This window comes from Triturus cristatus, chromosome 2_1 (assembly GCF_964204655.1).
Source record: "Triturus cristatus chromosome 2_1, aTriCri1.1, whole genome shotgun sequence".
In the NCBI taxonomy this organism is placed as follows: domain Eukaryota; kingdom Metazoa; phylum Chordata; class Amphibia; order Caudata; family Salamandridae; genus Triturus; species Triturus cristatus.
Window position 1 is genome coordinate 23,633,348 of NC_140581.1, and position 15,815 is coordinate 23,649,162.

The 15,815-nt window shown below is 58.8% G+C and overlaps 1 protein-coding gene across 7 annotated transcripts in view; it reads right to left on the reverse strand.

The window, feature by feature from the left end:
• The window catches only part of LOC146863633 (uncharacterized), a 337,769-nt gene that overhangs the window by 161,060 nt on the left and 160,894 nt on the right, over positions 1-15,815 (reverse strand). The gene's annotated exons all lie outside the window — the stretch shown is intronic.

The following is a 15,815-nucleotide window of genomic DNA, read 5'->3' on the forward strand; positions in this document are numbered from 1 at the left end:
GGGTCCCAGGGTTGCCTACAAAGGGCTCTGACAGTCAGAGCTAGGGGTTCTGCGGCTGCCTGCAAAGGGCTCTGACAGTCAGAGCTAGGGGTCCCAGGGCTGCCTAAAAAGGGTTCTGATAGTCAGAGCTAGGGGTCCCAGTGCTGCCTACAAAGGGTTCTGACATTCAGAGCTAGGGGTTCTGCGGCTGCCTGCAAAGGGCTCTGACAGTCAGAGCTAGGGGTCCTGCGGCTGCCTACAAAGGGTTCTGACAGTCAGAGCTAGGGGTCCTGCAGCTGCATGCAAAGGGCTCTGACAGTCAGAGCTAGGGGTCCCAGGGCTGCCTACAAAGGGTTCTGCTAGTCAGAGCTAGGGGTCCTGCGGCTGCCTGCAAAGGGCTCTGACAGTCAGAGCTAGTGGTCCAGCGGCTGCCTGCAAAGGGCTCTGACAGCTAGAGCTAGGGGTCCTTCGGCTGCCTGCAAAGGGCTCTGACTGTCAGAGCTAGGGGTCCGAGGGCTGCCTGCAAAGGGCTGTGACAGTCAGAGCCAGGGGTCCGGAGGCTGCCTGCAAAGGGGTGTGACAGTCAGAGCTTGGGGTCCTACGGCTGCCTAAAAAGGGTTCTGACAGTCAGAGCTAGGGGTCCTGCGGCTGCCTGCAAAGGGCTCTGACAGTCAGATCTAGGGGTCCCAGGGCTGCCTACAAAGGGTTCTGCTAGTCAGAGCTAGGGGTCCTGCGGCTGCCTGCAAAGGGCTCTGACAGTCAAAGCTAGGGGTCCTGTGGCTGCCTGCAAAGGGCTCTGACTGTCAGAGCTAGGGGTCCTGCGGCTGCCTGCAAAGGGCTCTGACAGTCAGAGCTAGGGGTCCTGCGGCTGCCTGCGAAGGGCTCTGACAGTCAGAGCTAGGGGTCCCAGGGCTGCCTAAAAAGGGTTCTGACAGTCAGAGCTAGGGTTCCAGCGGCTGCCGACAAAGGGCTCTGATAGTCAGAGCTAGGGGTCACAGGGCTGCCTACAAAGGGCTCTGACAGTCAGAGCTAGGGGTCCCAGGCTTGCCTGCAAAGGGCTCTGACAGTCAGAGCCAGGGGTCCCGGGGCTGCCTACAAAGGGCTCTGACAGTCAGAGCTAGGAGTACTGAGGCTGCTTTCTAAGAATTCTGAGCTGAGCTCAGTGTCCTAGGGATTCCTACTAAGGGTTGTCACTGTCAGAGCTAGGGGTCCTGCGGCTGCCTACAAAGGGCTCTGACAGTCAGAGCTAGGGGTCCCAGGGCTGCCTACAAAGGGTTCTAACAGTCAGAGCTAGGGGTCCAGCAGCTGCCTGCAAAGGGTTCTTACAGTCAGAGCTAGGGGTCCCAGGGTTGCCTACAAAGGGCTCTGACAGTCAGAGATAGGGGTTCTGCGGCTGCCTGCAAAGGGCTCTGACAGTCAGAGCTAGGGGTCCCAGGGCTGCCTAAAAAGGGTTCTGATAGTCAGAGCTAGGGGTCCCAGTGCTGCCTACAAAGGGTTCTGACATTCAGAGCTAGGGGTTCTGCGGCTGCCTGCAAAGAGCTCTGACAGTCAGAGCTAGGGGTCCTGCGGCTGCCTAAAAAGGGTTCTGACAGTCAGAGCTAGGGGTCCTGCAGCTGCATGCAAAGGGCTCTGACAGTCAGAGCTAGGGGTCCCAGGGCTGCCTACAAAGGGTTCTGCTAGTCAGAGCTAGGGGTCCTGCGGCTGCCTGCAAAGGGCTCTGACAGTCAGAGCTAGTGGTCCAGCGGCTGCCTGCAAAGGGCTCTGACAGCTAGAGCTAGGGGTCCTTCGGCTGCCTGCAAAGGGCTCTGACTGTCAGAGCTAGGGGTCCGAGGGCTGCCTGCAAAGGGCTGTGACAGTCAGAGCCAGGGGTCCGGAGGCTGCCTGCAAAGGGGTGTGACAGTCAGAGCTTGGGGTCCTACGGCTGCCTAAAAAGGGTTCTGACAGTCAGAGCTAGGGGTCCTGCGGCTGCCTGCAAAGGGCTCTGACAGTCAGATCTAGGGGTCCCAGGGCTGCCTAAAAAGGGTTCTGACAGTCAGAGCTAGGGTTCCAACGGCTGCCTGCAAAGGGCTCTGACAGTCAGAGCTAGGGGTCCCAGGGCTGCCTACAAAGGGCTCTGACAGTCAGAGCTAGGGGTCCCAGGCTTGCCTGCAAAGGGCTCTGACAGTCAGAGCCAGGGGTCCCGGGGCTGCCTGCAAAGGGTTCTGGCAGTCAGAGCCAAGGGTCCTGAGGCTGCCTACAAAGGGTTCTGACAGTCAGAGCTAGGGGTACTGAGGCTGCTTTCTAAGAATTCTGAGCTGAGCTCAGTGTCCTAGGGCTTCCTACTAAGGGTTGTCACTGTCAGAGCTAGGGGTCCTGCGGCTGCCTGCAAAGGGCTCTGACAGTCAGAGCTAGGGGTCCCAGGGCAGCCTACAAAGGGTTCTAACATCAGAGCTAGGGGTCCAGCAGCTGCCTGTAAAGGGCTCTAACAGTCAGAGCTAGGGGTCCCAGGGCTGCCTACAAAGGGCTCTGACAGTCAGAGCTAGGGGTTCTGCGGCTGCCTGCAAAGGGCTCTGACAGTCAGAGCTAGGGGTCCCAGGGCTGCGTGCAAAGGGCTCTGACAGTCAGAGCTAGGGGTCCCAGGGCTGCCTACAAAGGGTTCTGAAATTCAGAGCTAGGGGTTCTGCGGCTGCCTGCAAAGGGCTCTGACAGTCAGAGCTAGGGGTTCTGCGACTGCCTAAAAAGGGTTCTGACAGTCAGAGCTAGGGGTCCTGCAGCGGCGTGCAAAGGGCTCTGACAGTCAGAGCTAGGGGTCCCAGGGCTGCCTACAAAGGGTTCTGCTAGTCAGATCTAGGGGTCCTGCGGCTGCCTGCAAAGCGCTCTGACAGTCAAAGCTAGGGGTCCTGCGGCTGCCTGCAAAGGGCTCTGACAGTCAGAGCTAGGGGTCCTGCGGCTGCCTGCAAAGGGCTCTGACAGTCAGAGCTAAGGGTCCTGCGAATGCCTGCAAAGGGCTCTGACAGCTAGAGCTAGGGGTCCTTCGGCTGCATGCAAAGGGCTCTGACTGTCAGAGCTAGGGGTCCCAGGGCTGCCTACAAAGGGTTCTCCTAATCAGAGCTAGGGGTCCTGCGGCTGCCTGCAAAGGGCTCTGACAGTCAAAGCAAGGGGTCCTGTGGCTGCCTGTAAAGGGCTCTGACAGTCAGAGCTAGGGGTCCTGCGGCTGCCTGCAAAGGGCTCTGACAGTCAGAGCTAGGGGTCCTGCGGCTGCCTGCAAAGGGCTCTGACAGCTAGAGCTAGGGGTCCTTCGGCTGCCTGCAAAGGGCTCTGACTGTCAGAGCTAGGGGTCCGAGGGCTGCCTGCAAAGGGCTGTGACAGTCAGAGCCAGGGGTCCGGAGGCTGCCTGCAAAGGGGTGTGACAGTCAGATCTTGGGGTCCTACGGCTGCCTACAAAGAGTTCTGACAGTCAGAGCTAGGGGTCCTGCGGCTGCCTGCAAAGGGCTCTGACAGTCAGATCTAGGGGTCCCAGGGCTGCCTAAAAAGGGTTCTGACAGTCAGAGCTAGGGTTCCAGCGGCTGCCTGCAAAGGGCTCTGACAGTCAGAGCTAGGGGTCCGAGGGCTGCCTACAAAGGGCTCTGACAGTCAGAGCTAGGGGTCCCATGCTTTCCTGCAAAGGGCTCTGACAGTCAGAGCCAGGGGTCCCGGGGCTGCCTGCAAAGGGTTCTGGCAGTCAGAGCCAAGGGTCCTGAGGCTGCCTACAAAGGGCTCTGACAGTCAGAGCTAGGGGTACTGAGGCTGCTTTCTAAGAATTCTGAGCTGAGCTCAGTGTCCTAGGGCTTCCTACTAAGGGTTGTTACTGTCAGAGCTAGGGGTCCTGCGGCTGCCTGCAAAGGGCTCTGACAGTCAGAGGTAGGGGTCCCAGGGCTGCCTACAAAGGGTTCTAACAGTCAGAGCTAGGGGTCCAGCAGCTGCCTGTAAAGGGCTCTAACAGTCAGAGCTAGGGGTCCCAGGGCTGCCTACAAAGGGCTCTGACAGTCAGTGCCAGGGGTTCTGCGGCTGCCTGCAAAGGGCTCTGACAGTCAGAGCTAGGGGTCCCAGGTCTGCCTAAAAAGGGTTATGACAGTCAGAGCTAGGAGTCCCAGTGCTGCCTACAAAGGGTTCTGAAATTCAGAGCTAGGGGTCTGCGGCTGCCTGCAAAGGGCTCTGACAGTCAGAGCTAGGGGTCCCAGGGCTGCCTACAAAGGGTTCTGCTAGTCAGAGCCAGGGGTCCTGCGGCTGCCTGCAAAGGGCTCTGACAGTCAGAGCTAGGGGTCCTGAGGCTGCCTGCAAAGGGCTCTGACAGTCAGAGCTAGGGGTCCGAGGGCTGCCTGCAAAGGGCTGTGACAGTCAGAGCCAGGTGTCCGGAGGCTGCCTGCAAAGGGGTGTGACAGTCAGAGCTAGGGGTCCTACGGCTGCCTACAAAGGGTTCTGACAGTCAGAGCTAGGGGTCCTGCGGCTGCCTGCAAAGGGCTCTGACAGTCAAAGCTAGGGGTCCTGTGGCTGCCTGCAAAGGGCTCTGACAGTCAGAGCTAGGGGTCCTGCGGCTGCCTGCAAAGGGCTCTGACAGTCAGAGCTAGGGGTCCTGCGGCTGCCTGCAAAGGGCTCTTGACAGCTAGAGCTAGGTGTCCTTCGGCTGCCTGCAGAGGGCTCTGACTGTCAGAGCTAGGGGTCCGAGGGCTGCCTGCAAAGGGCTGTGACAGTCAGAGCCAGGGGTCCGGAGGCTGCCTGCAAAGGGGTGTGACAGTCAGAGCTTGGGGTCCTACGGCTGCCTACAAAGGGTTCTGACAGTCAGAGCTAGGGGTCCTGCGGCTGCCTGCAAGGGGCTCTGACAGTCAGATCTAGGGGTCCCAGGGCTGCCTAAAAAGGATTCTGACAGTCAGAGCTAGGGTTCCAGCGGCTGCCTGCAAAGGGCTCTGACAGTCAGAGCTAGGGGTTCCAGGGCTGCCTACAAAGGGCTCTGACAGTCAGAGCTAGGGGTCCCAGGCTTGCCTGCAAAGGGCTCTGACAGTCAGAGCCAGGGGTCCTGGGGCTGCCTGCAAAGGGTTCTGGCAGTCAGAGCCAAGGGTCCTGAGACTGCCTACAAAGGGCTCGGACAGTCAGAGCTAGGGGTACTGAGGCTGATTTCTAAGAATTCTGAGCTGAGCTCAGTGTCCTAGGGCTTCCTAGTAAGGGTTGTCACTGTCAGAGCTAGGGGTCCTGCGGCTGCCTGCAAAGGGCTCTGACAGTCAGAGCTAGGGGTCCAGCAGCTGCCTGCAAAGGGCTCTAACAGTCAGAGCTAGGGGACCCAGGGCTGCCTACAAAGGACTCTGACAGTCAGAGCTAGGGGTTCTGCGGCTGCCTGCAAAGGGCTCTGACAGTCAGAGCTAGGGGTCCCAGGGCTGCCTAAAAAGGGTTCTGACAGTCAGAGCAAGGGGTCCCAGTGCTGCCTACAAAGGGTTCTGACATTCAGAGCTAGGGGTTCTGCGGCTGCCTGCAAAGGGCTCTGACAGTCAGAGCTAGGGGTACTGAGGCTGCTTTCTAAGAATTCTGAGCTGAGCTCAGTGTCCTAGGGCTTCCTACTAAGGGTTGTCACTGTCAGAGCTAGGGGTCCTGTGGCTGCCTGCAAAGGGCTCTGACAGTCAGAGCTAGGGGTCCCAGGGCTGCCTACAAAGGGTTCTAACAGTCAGAGCTAGGGGTCCAGCAGCTGCCTGCAAAGGGCTCTAACAGTCAGAGCTAGGGGTCCCAGGACTGCCTACAAAGGGCTCTGACAGTCAGAGCTAGGGGTTCTGCGGCTGCCTGCAAAGGGCTCTGACAGTCAGAGCTAGGTGTCCCAGGGCTGCCTAAAAAGGGTTCTGACAGTCAGAGCTAGGGGTCCCAGTGCTGCCTACAAAGGGTTCTGACATTCAGAGCTAGGGGTTCTGCGACTGCCTGCAAAGGGCTCTGACAGTCAGAGCTAGGGGTCCTGCGGCTGCCTAAAAAGGGTTCTGACAGTCAGAGCTAGGGGTCCTGCAGCTGCGTACAAAGGGCTCTGACAGTCAGAGCTAGGGCTCCCAGGGCTGCCTACAAAGGGTTCTCCTAATCAGAGCTAGGGGTCCTGCGGCTGCCTGCAAAGGGCTCTGACAGTCAAAGCTAGGGGTCCTGTGGCTGCCTGCAAAGGGCTCTGACAGTCAGAGCTTGGGGTCCTGCGGCTGCCTGCAAAGGGCTCTGACAGTCAGAGCTAGGGGTCCTGCGGCTGCCAGCAAAGGGCTCTGACATCTAGAGCTAGGGGTCCTTCGGCTGCCTGCAAAGGGCTCTGACTGTCAGAGCTAGGGGTCCGAGGGCTGCCTGCAAAGGGCTGTGACAGTCAGAGCCAGGGGTCTGGAGGCTGCCTGCAAAGGGGTGTGACAGTCAGAGCTTGGGGTCCTACGGCTGCCTACAAAGAGTTATGACAGTCAGAGCTAGGGGTCCTGCGGCTGTCTGCAAAGGGCTCTGACAGTCAGATCTAGGGGTCCCAGGGCTGCCTAAAAAGGGTTCTGACAGTCAGAGCTAGGGTTCCAGCGGCTGCCTGCAAAGGGCTCTGACAGTCAGAGCTAGGGGTCCCAGGGCAGCCTACAAAGGGCTCTGACAGTCAGAGCTAGGGGTCCCATGCTTGCCTGCAAAGGGCTCTGACAGTCAGAGCCAGGGATCCCGGGGCTGCCTGCAAAGGGTTCTGGCAGTCAGAGCCAAGGGTCCTGAGGCTGCCTACAAAGGGCTCTGACAGTCAGAGCTAGGGGTACTGAGGCTGCTTTCTAAGAATTCTGAGCTGAGCTCAGTGTCCTAGGGCTTCCTACTAAGGGTTGTCACTGTCAGAGCTAGGGGTCCTGCGGCTGCCTGCAAAGGGCTCTGACAGTCAGAGGTAGGGGTCCCAGGGCTGCCTACATAGGGTTCTAACAGTCAGAACTAGGGGTCCAGCAGCTGCCTGTAAAGGGCTCTAACAGTCAGAGCTAGGGGTCCCAGGGCTGCCTACAAAGGGCTCTGACAGTCAGAGCTAGGGGTTCTGCGGCTGCCTGCAAAGGGCTCTGACAGTCAGAGCTAGGGGTCCCAGGGCTGCGTGCAAAGGGCTCTGACAGTCAGAGCTAGGGGTCCCAGGGCTGCCTACAAAGGGTTCTGAAATTCAGAGCTAGGGGTTCTGCGGCTGCCTGTAAAGGGCTCTGACAGTCAGAGCTACGGGTTCAGCGGCTGCCTAAAATGGGTTCTGACAGTCAGAGCTAGGGGTCCTGCAGCTGCGTGCAAAGGGCTCTGACAGTCAGAGCTAGGGGTCCCAGGGCTGCCTACAAAGGGTTCTGCTAGTCAGAGCCAGGGGTCCTGCGGCTGCCTGCAAAGGGCTCTGACTGTCAGAACTAGGGGTCCGAGGGCTGCCTGCAAAGGGCTGTGACAGTCAGAGCCAGGGGTCCGGAGGCTGCCTGCAAAGGGTTCTAATTGTCAGAGCTAGGGGTCCAGCAGCTGCCTGCAAAGGGCTCTAACAGTCAGAGCTAGCGGTCCCAGGGCTGCCTACAAAGGGTTCTGGCAGTCAGAGCCAAGGGTCCTGAGGCTGCCTACAAAGGGCTCTGACAGTCAGAGCTAGGGGTCCAGCAGCTGCCTTCAAAGGGCTCTAACAGTCAGAGCTAGGGGTCCCAGGGCTGCCTACAAAGGGCTCTGACAGTCAGAGCTAAGGGTTCTGCAGCTGCCTGCAAAGGGTTCTGACAGTCAGAGCTAGGGGTCCCAGGATTGCCTAAAAAGGGTTCTGACAGTCAGAGCTAGGGGTCCCAGTGCTGCCTACAAAGGGTTCTGACATTCAGAGCTAGGGGTTCTGCGGCTGCCTGCAAAGGACTCTGACAGTCAGAGCTAGGGGTCCTGCAGCTGCCTAAAAAGGGTTCTGACAGTCAGAGCTAGGGGTACTGAGGCTGCATACAAAGGGTTCTGCTAATCAGAGCTAGGGGTCCTGCAGCTGCGTGCAAAGGGCTCTGACAGTCAGAGCTAGGGGTCCCAGGGCTGCCTACAAAGGGTTCTGCTAGTCAGAGCTAGGGGTCCTGCGGCTGCCTGCAAAGGGCTCTGACAGTCAAAGCTAGGGGTCCTGTGGCTGCCTGCAAAGGGCTCTGACAGACAGAGCTAGGGGTCCTGCGGCTGCCTGCAAAGGGCTCTGATAGTCAGAGCTAGGGGTCCTGCGGCTGCCTGCAAATGGCTCTGACAGCTAGAGCTAGGGGTCCTTCGGCTGCCTGCAAAGGGCTCTGACTGTCAGAGCTAGTGGTCCAAGGCCTGCCTGCAAAGGCTGTGACAGTCAGAGCCAGGGTCCGGAGGCTGCCTGCAAAGGGGTGTGACAGTCAGAGCTTGGGGTCCTACGGCTGCCTACAAAGGGTTCTGACAGTCAGAGCTAGGGGTCCTGCGGCTGCCTGCAAAGGGCTCTGACAGTCAGATCTAGGGGTCCCAGGGCTGCCTAAAAAGGGTTCTGACAGTCACAGCTAGGGTTCCAGTGGCTGCCTGCAAAGGGCTCTGACAGTCAGAGCTAGGGGTCCCAGGGCTGCCTACAAAGGGCTCTGACAGTCAGAGCTAGGGGTCCCAGGCTTGCCTGCAAAGGGCTCTGACCGTCAGAGCCAGGGGTCCCGGGGCTGCCTACAAAGGGCTCTGACAGTCAGAGCTAGGGGTACTGAGGCTGCTTTCTAAGAATTCTGAGCTGAGCTCAGTGTCCTAGGGCTTCCTACTAAGGGTTGTCACTGTCAGAGCTAGGGGTCCTGCGGCTGCCTGCAAAGGGCTCTAACAGTCAGAGCTAGAGGACCCAGGGCTGCCTACAAAGGGCTCCGACAGTCAGAGCTAGGGGTCCCAGGGCTGCCTAAAAAGGGTTCTGACAGTCAGAGCTAGGGGTCCCAGTGCTGCCTACAAAGGGTTCTGACATTCAGAGCTAGGGGTTCTGCGGCTGCCTGCAAAGGGCTCTGACAGTCAGAGCTAGGGGTACTGAGGCTGCTGCAAAGGGCTCTGACTGTCAGAGCTAGGGGTCCCAGGGCTGCCTACAAAGGGTTCTCCTAATCAGAGCTAGGGGTCCTGCGGCTGCCTGCAAAGGGCTCTGACAGTCAAAGCTAGGGGTCCTGTGGCTGCCTGCAAAGGGCTCTGACAGTCAGAGCTAGGGGTCCTGCGGCTGCCTGCAAAGGGCTCTGACAGTCAGAGCTAGGGGTCCTGCGGCTGCCTGCAAAGGGCTCTGACAGCTAGAGCTAGGGGTCCTTCGGCTGCCTGCAAAGGGCTCTGGCTGTCAGAGCTAGGGGTCCGAGGGCTGCCTGCAAAGGGCTGTGACAGTCAGAGCCAGGGGTCCGGAGGCTGCCTGCAAAGGGGTGTGACAGTCAGATCTTGGGGTCCTACGGCTGCCTACAAAGAGTTCTGACAGTCAGAGCTAGGGATCCTGCGGCTGCCTGCAAAGGGCTCTGACAGTCAGATCCAGGGGTCCCAGGGCTGCCTAAAAAGGGTTCTGACAGTCAGAGCTAGGGTTCCAGCGGCTGTCTGCAAAGGGCTCTGACAGTCAGACCTAGGGGTCCCAGGGCTGCCTACAAAGGGCTCTGACAGTCAGAGCTAGGTGTCCCATGCTTTCCTGCAAAGGGCTCTGACAGTCAGAGCCAGGGGTCCCGGGGCTGCCTGCAAAGGGTTCTGGCAGTCAGAGCCAAGGGTCCTGAGGCTGCCTACAAAGGGCTCTGACAGTCAGAGCTAGGGGGACTGAGGCTGCTTTCTAAGAATTCTGAGCTGAGCTCAGTGTCCTAGGGCTTCCTACTAAGGGTTGTCACTGTCAGAGCTAGGGGTCCTGCGACTGCCTGCAAAGGGCTCTGACAGTCAGAGGTAGGGGTCCCAGGGCTGCCTACAAAGGGTTCTAACAGTCAGAGCTAGGGGTCCAGCAGCTGCCTGTAAAGGGCTCTAACAGTCAGAGCTAGGGGTCCCAGGGCTGTCTACAAAGGGCTCTGACAGTCAGTGCTAGGGGTTCTGCGGCTGCCTGCAAAGGGCTCTGACAGTCAGAGCTAGGGGTCCCAGGGCTGCCTAAAAAGGGTTATGACAGTCAGAGCTAGGAGTCCCAGTGCTGCCTACAAAGGGTTCTGAAATTCAGAGCTAGGGGTCTGCGGCTGCCTACAAAGGGCTCTGACAGTCAGAGCTAGGGGTCCCAGGCTTGCCTGCAAAGGGCTCTGACAGTCAGAGCCAGGGGTCCCGGGGCTGCCTGCAAAGGCTTCTGGCAGTCAGAGCCAAGGGTCCTGAGACTGCCTACAAAGGGCTCTGACAGTCAGAGCTAGGGGTCCTGCGGCTGCCTGCAAAGGGCTCTGACAGTCAGATCTGGGGGTCCCAGGGCTGCCTAAAAAGGGTTCTGACAGTCAGAGCTAGGGTTCCAGTGGCTGCCTGCAAAGGGCTCTGACAGTCAGAGCTAGGGGTCCCAGGGCTGCCTACAAAGGGCTCTGACAGTCAGAGCTAGGGGTCCCAGGCTTGCCTGCAAAGGGCTCTGACAGTCAGAGCCAGGGGTCCCGGGGCTGCCTACAAAGGGCTCTGACAGTCAGAGCTAGGGGTACTGAGGCTGCTTTCTAAGAAATCTGAGCTGAGCTCAGTGTCCTAGGGCTTCCTACTAAGGGTTGTCACTGTCAGAGCTAGGGGTCCTGCGGCTGCCTGCAAAGGGCTCTAACCGTCAGAGCTAGAGGACCCAGGGCTGCCTGCAAAGGGCTCCGACAGTCAGAGCTAGGGGTTCTGCGGCTGCCTGCAAAGGGCTCTGACAGTCAGAGCTAGGGGTCCCAGGGCTGCCTAAAAAGGGTTCTGACAGTCAGAGCTAGGGTCCCAGGGTTGCCTACAAAGGGCTCTGACAGTCAGAGCTAGGGGTTCTGCGGCTGCCTGCAAAGGGCTCTGACAGTCAGAGCTAGGGGTCCCAGGGCTGCCTAAAAAGGGTTCTGACAGTCAGAGCTAGGGGTCCCAGTGCTGCCTACAAAGGGTTCTGACATTCAGAGCTAGGGGTTCTGCGGCTGCCTGCAAAGGGCTCTGACAGTCAGAGCTAGGGGTCCTGCGGCTGCCTAAAAAGGGTTCTGACAGTCAGAGCTAGGGGTCCTGCAGCTGCATGCAAAGGGCTCTGACAGTCAGAGCTAGGGGTCCCAGGGCTGCCTACAAAGGGTTCTGCTAGTCAGAGCTAGGTGTCCTGCGGCTGCCTGCAAAGGGCTCTGACAGTCAAAGCTAGGGGTCCTGTGGCTGCCTGCAAAGGGCTCTGACAGTCAGAGCTAGGGGTCCTGCGGCTGCCTGCAAAGGGCTCTGACAGTCAGAGCTAAGGGTCCTGTGGATGCCTGCAAAGGGCTCTGACAGCTAGAGCTAGGGGTCCTTCGGCTGCCTGCAAAGGGCTCTGACTGTCAGAGCTAGGGGTCCCAGGGCTGCCTACAAAGGGTTCTAATTGTCAGAGCTAGGGGTCCAGCAGCTGCCTGCAAAAGGCTCTCACAGTCAGAGCTAGCGGTCCCAGGGCTGCCTACAAAGGGTTCTGGCAGTCAGAGCCAAGGATCCTGAGGCTGCCTACAAAGGGCTCTGACAGTCAGAGCTAGGGGTACTGAGGCTGCTTTCTAAGAATTCTGAGCTGAGCTCAGTGTCCTAGGGCTTCCTACTAAGGGTTGTCACTGTCAGAGCTAGGGGTCCTGCGGCTGCCTGCAAAGGGCTCTGACAGTCAGAGCTAGGGGTCCAGCAGCTGCCTGCAAAGGGCTCTAACAGTCAGAGCTAGGGGTCCCAGGGCTGCCTACAAAGGGCTCTGACAGTCAGAGCTAAGGGTTCTGCGGCTGCATGCAAAGGGCTCTGACAGTCAGAGCTAGGGGTCCCAGGGCCTGCCTTAAAAGGCTTCTGACAGTCAGAGCTAGGGGTCCCAGTGCTGCCTACAAAGGGTTCTGACATTCAAAGCTAGGGGTTCTGCGGCTGCCTGCAAAGGGCTCTGACAGTCAGAGCTAGGGGTCCTGCGGCTGCCTAAAAAGGGTTCTGACAGTCAGAGCTAGGGGTACTGAGGCTGCTTTCTAAGAATTCTGAGCTGAGCTCAGTGTCCTAGGGCTTCCTACTAAGGGTTGTCACTGTCAGATCTAGGGGTCCTGCGGCTGCCTGCAAAGGGCTCTGACAGTCAGAGCTAGGGGTCCAGCAGCTGCCTGCAAAGGGCTCTAACAGTCAGAGCTAGGGGTCCCAGGGCTGCCTACAAAGGGCTCTGACAGTCAGAGCTAAGGGTTCTGCGGCTGCATGCAAAGGGCTCTGACAATCAGAGCTAGGGGTCCCAGGGCCTGCCTTAAAAGGGTTCTGACAGTCAGAGCTAGAGGTCCCAGTGCTGCCTACAAAGGGTTCTGACATTCAAAGCTAGGGGTTCTGCGGCTGCCTGCAAAGGGCTCTGACAGTCAGAGCTAGGGGTCCTGCGGCTGCCTAAAAAGGGTTCTGACAGTCAGAGCTAGGGGTCCTGCAGCTGCGTGCAAAGGGCTCTGACAGTCAGAGCTAGGGGTCCCAGGGCTGCCTACAAAGGGTTCTGCTAGTCAGAGCTAGGGGTCCTGAGGCTGCCTGCAAAGGGCTCTGACAGTCAAAGCTAGGGGTCCTGTGGCTGCCGGAAAAGGGCTCTGACAGTCAGAGCTAGGGGTCCTGCGGCTGCCTAAAAAGGATTCTGACAGTCAGAGCTAGGGGTACTGAGGCTGCTTTCTAAGAATTCTGAGCTGAGCTCAGTGTCCTAGGGCTTCCTACTAAGGGTTGTCACTGTCAGATCTAGGGGTCCTGCGGCTGCCTGCAAAGGGCTCTGACAGTCAGAGCTAGGGGTCCAGCAGCTGCCTGCAAAGGGCTCTAACAGTCAGAGCTAGGGGTCCCAGGGCTGCCTACAAAGGGCTCTGACAGTCAGAGCTAAGGGTTCTGCGGCTGCATGCAAAGGGCTCTGACAGTCAGAGCTAGGGGTCCCAGGGCCTGCCTTAAAAGGCTTCTGACAGTCAGAGCTAGGGGTCCCAGTGCTGCCTACAAAGGGTTCTGACATTCAAAGCTAGGGGTTCTGCGGCTGCCTGCAAAGGGCTCTGACAGTCAGAGCTAGGGGTCCTGCGGCTGCCTAAAAAGGGTTCTGACAGTCAGAGCTAGGGGTACTGAGGCTGCTTTCTAAGAATTCTGAGCTGAGCTCAGTGTCCTAGGGCTTCCTACTAAGGGTTGTCACTGTCAGATCTAGGGGTCCTGCGGCTGCCTGCAAAGGGCTCTGACAGTCAGAGCTAGGGGTCCAGCAGCTGCCTGCAAAGGGCTCTAACAGTCAGAGCTAGGGGTCCCAGGGCTGCCTACAAAGGGCTCTGACAGTCAGAGCTAAGGGTTCTGCGGCTGCATGCAAAGGGCTCTGACAATCAGAGCTAGGGGTCCCAGGGCCTGCCTTAAAAGGGTTCTGACAGTCAGAGCTAGGGGTCCCAGTGCTGCCTACAAAGGGTTCTGACATTCAAAGCTAGGGGTTCTGCGGCTGCCTGCAAAGGGCTCTGACAGTCAGAGCTAGGGGTCCTGCGGCTGCCTAAAAAGGGTTCTGACAGTCAGAGCTAGGGGTCCTGCAGCTGCGTGCAAAGGGCTCTGACAGTCAGAGCTAGGGGTCCCAGGGCTGCCTACAAAGGGTTCCGCTAGTCAGAGCTAGGGGTCCTGCGGCTGCCTGCAAAGGGCTCTGACAGTCAAAGCTAGGGGTCCTGTGGCTGCCGGAAAAGGGCTCTGACAGTCAGAGCTAGGGGTCCTGCGGCTGCCTAAAAAGGATTCTGACAGTCAGAGCTAGGGGTACTGAGGCTGCTTTCTAAGAATTCTGAGCTGAGCTCAGTGTCCTAGGGCTTCCTACTAAGGGTTGTCACTGTCAGATCTAGGGGTCCTGCGGCTGCCTGCAAAGGGCTCTGACAGTCAGAGCTAGGGGTCCAGCAGCTGCCTGCAAAGGGCTCTAACAGTCAGAGCTAGGGGTCCCAGGGCTGCCTACAAAGGGCTCTGACAGTCAGAGCTAAGGGTTCTGCGGCTGCATGCAAAGGGCTCTGACAATCAGAGCTAGGGGTCCCAGGGCCTGCCTTAAAAGGGTTCTGACAGTCAGAGCTAGGGGTCCCAGTGCTGCCTACAAAGGGTTCTGACATTCAAAGCTAGGGGTTCTGCGGCTGCCTGCAAAGGGCTCTGACAGTCAGAGCTAGGGGTCCTGCGGCTGCCTAAAAAGGGTTCTGACAGTCAGAGCTAGGGGTCCTGCAGCTGCGTGCAAAGGGCTCTGACAGTCAGAGCTAGGGGTCCCAGGGCTGCCTACAAAGGGTTCTGCTAGTCAGAGCTAGGGGTCCTGCGGCTGCCTGCAAAGGGCTCTGACAGTCAAAGCTAGGGGTCCTGTGGCTGCCGGCAAAGGGCTCTGACAGTCAGAGCTAGGGGTCCTGCGGCTGCCTCCAAAGGGCTCTGACAGTCAGAGCTAGGGGTCCTGTGGCTGCCTGCAAAGAGTCTGACAGCTAGAGCTAGGGGTCCTTCGGCTGCCTGCAAAGGGCTCTGACTGTCAGAGCTAGGGGTCCGAGGGCTGCCTGCAAAGGGCTGTGACAGGCAGAGCCAGGGGTCCGGAGGCTGCCTGTAAAGGGGTGTGACAGTCAGAGCTTGGGGTCCTACGGCTGCCTACAAAGGACTCTGACAGTCAGAGCTAGGGGTCCCAATGCTGCCTACAAAGGGTTCTGACATTCAGAGCTAGGGGTTCTGCGGCTGCCTGCAAAGGGCTCTGACAGTCAAAGCTAGGGGTCCTGTGGCTGCCTGCAAAGGGCTCTGACAGTCAGAGCTAGGGGTCCTGCGGCTGCCTGCAAAGGGCTCTGAAAGTCAGAGCTAGGGGTCCTGCGGCTGCCTGCAAAGGGCTCTGACAGCTAGAGCTAGGGGTCCTTCGGCTGCCTGCAAAGGGCTCTGACTGTCAGAGCTAGGGGTCCAAGGGCTGCCTGCAAAGGGCTGTGACAGTCAGAGACAAGTGTCCGGAGGCTGCCTGCAAAGGGGTGTGACAGTCAGAGATTGGGGTCCTACGGCTGCCTAAAAAGGGTTCTGACAGTCAGAGCTAGGGGTCCTGCGGCTGCCTGCAAAGGGCTCTGACAGTCAGATCTAGGGGTCCCAGGGCTGCCTAAAAAGGGTTCTGACAGTCAGAGCTAGGGTTCCAGCGGCTGCCTGCAAAGGGCTCTGACAGTCAGAGCTAGGGGTCCCAGGGCTGCCTACAAAGGGCTCTGACAGTCAGAGCTAGGGGTCCCAGGCTTGCCTGCAAAGGGCTCTGACAGTCAGAGCCAGGGGTCCCGGGGCTGCCCGCAAAGGGTTCTGGCAGTCAGAGCCAAGGGTCCTGAGACTGCCTACAAAGGGCTCTGACAGTCAGAGCTAGGGGTACTGAGGCTGCTTTCTAAGAATTCTGAGCTGAGCTCAGTGTCCTAGGGCTTCCTACTAAGGGTTGTCACTGTCAGAGCTAGGGGTCCTGCGGCTGCCTGCAAAGGGCTCTAACAGTCAGAGCTAGAGGACCCAGGGCTGCCTACAAAGGGCTCTGACAGTCAGAGCTAGGGGTCCCTGTTAGAAATGAGGGGGCTCTGGTTGACGCAGGTGTGAACCCACAACAAGCAGGGACCCTTTACTTCTTGTCAGGGCGAAGGATGACTCCCCAGAATAACCCCTGCTCACCCTCTAGGTGCGTGGCGCAAGCAGTCTAGGCTAAGTCTCAGGCGTACACGGTTAAGCAAATGCAATTACACATACAGTAACCCCCTGCATGCACCACAAACGGACACCAATCCGGGAGTATAAAAAAATAAGCTTTTATGTAGTTTCAGCAGAGTTAAATACAAGGCCCAGTAACGTTGGACTGATGGGGCCACAATTCTTGGAAATACGGTCAAGTTCTCTTGGTTTTACGGAAGGTTCTTTAGGCGGGCACAAGG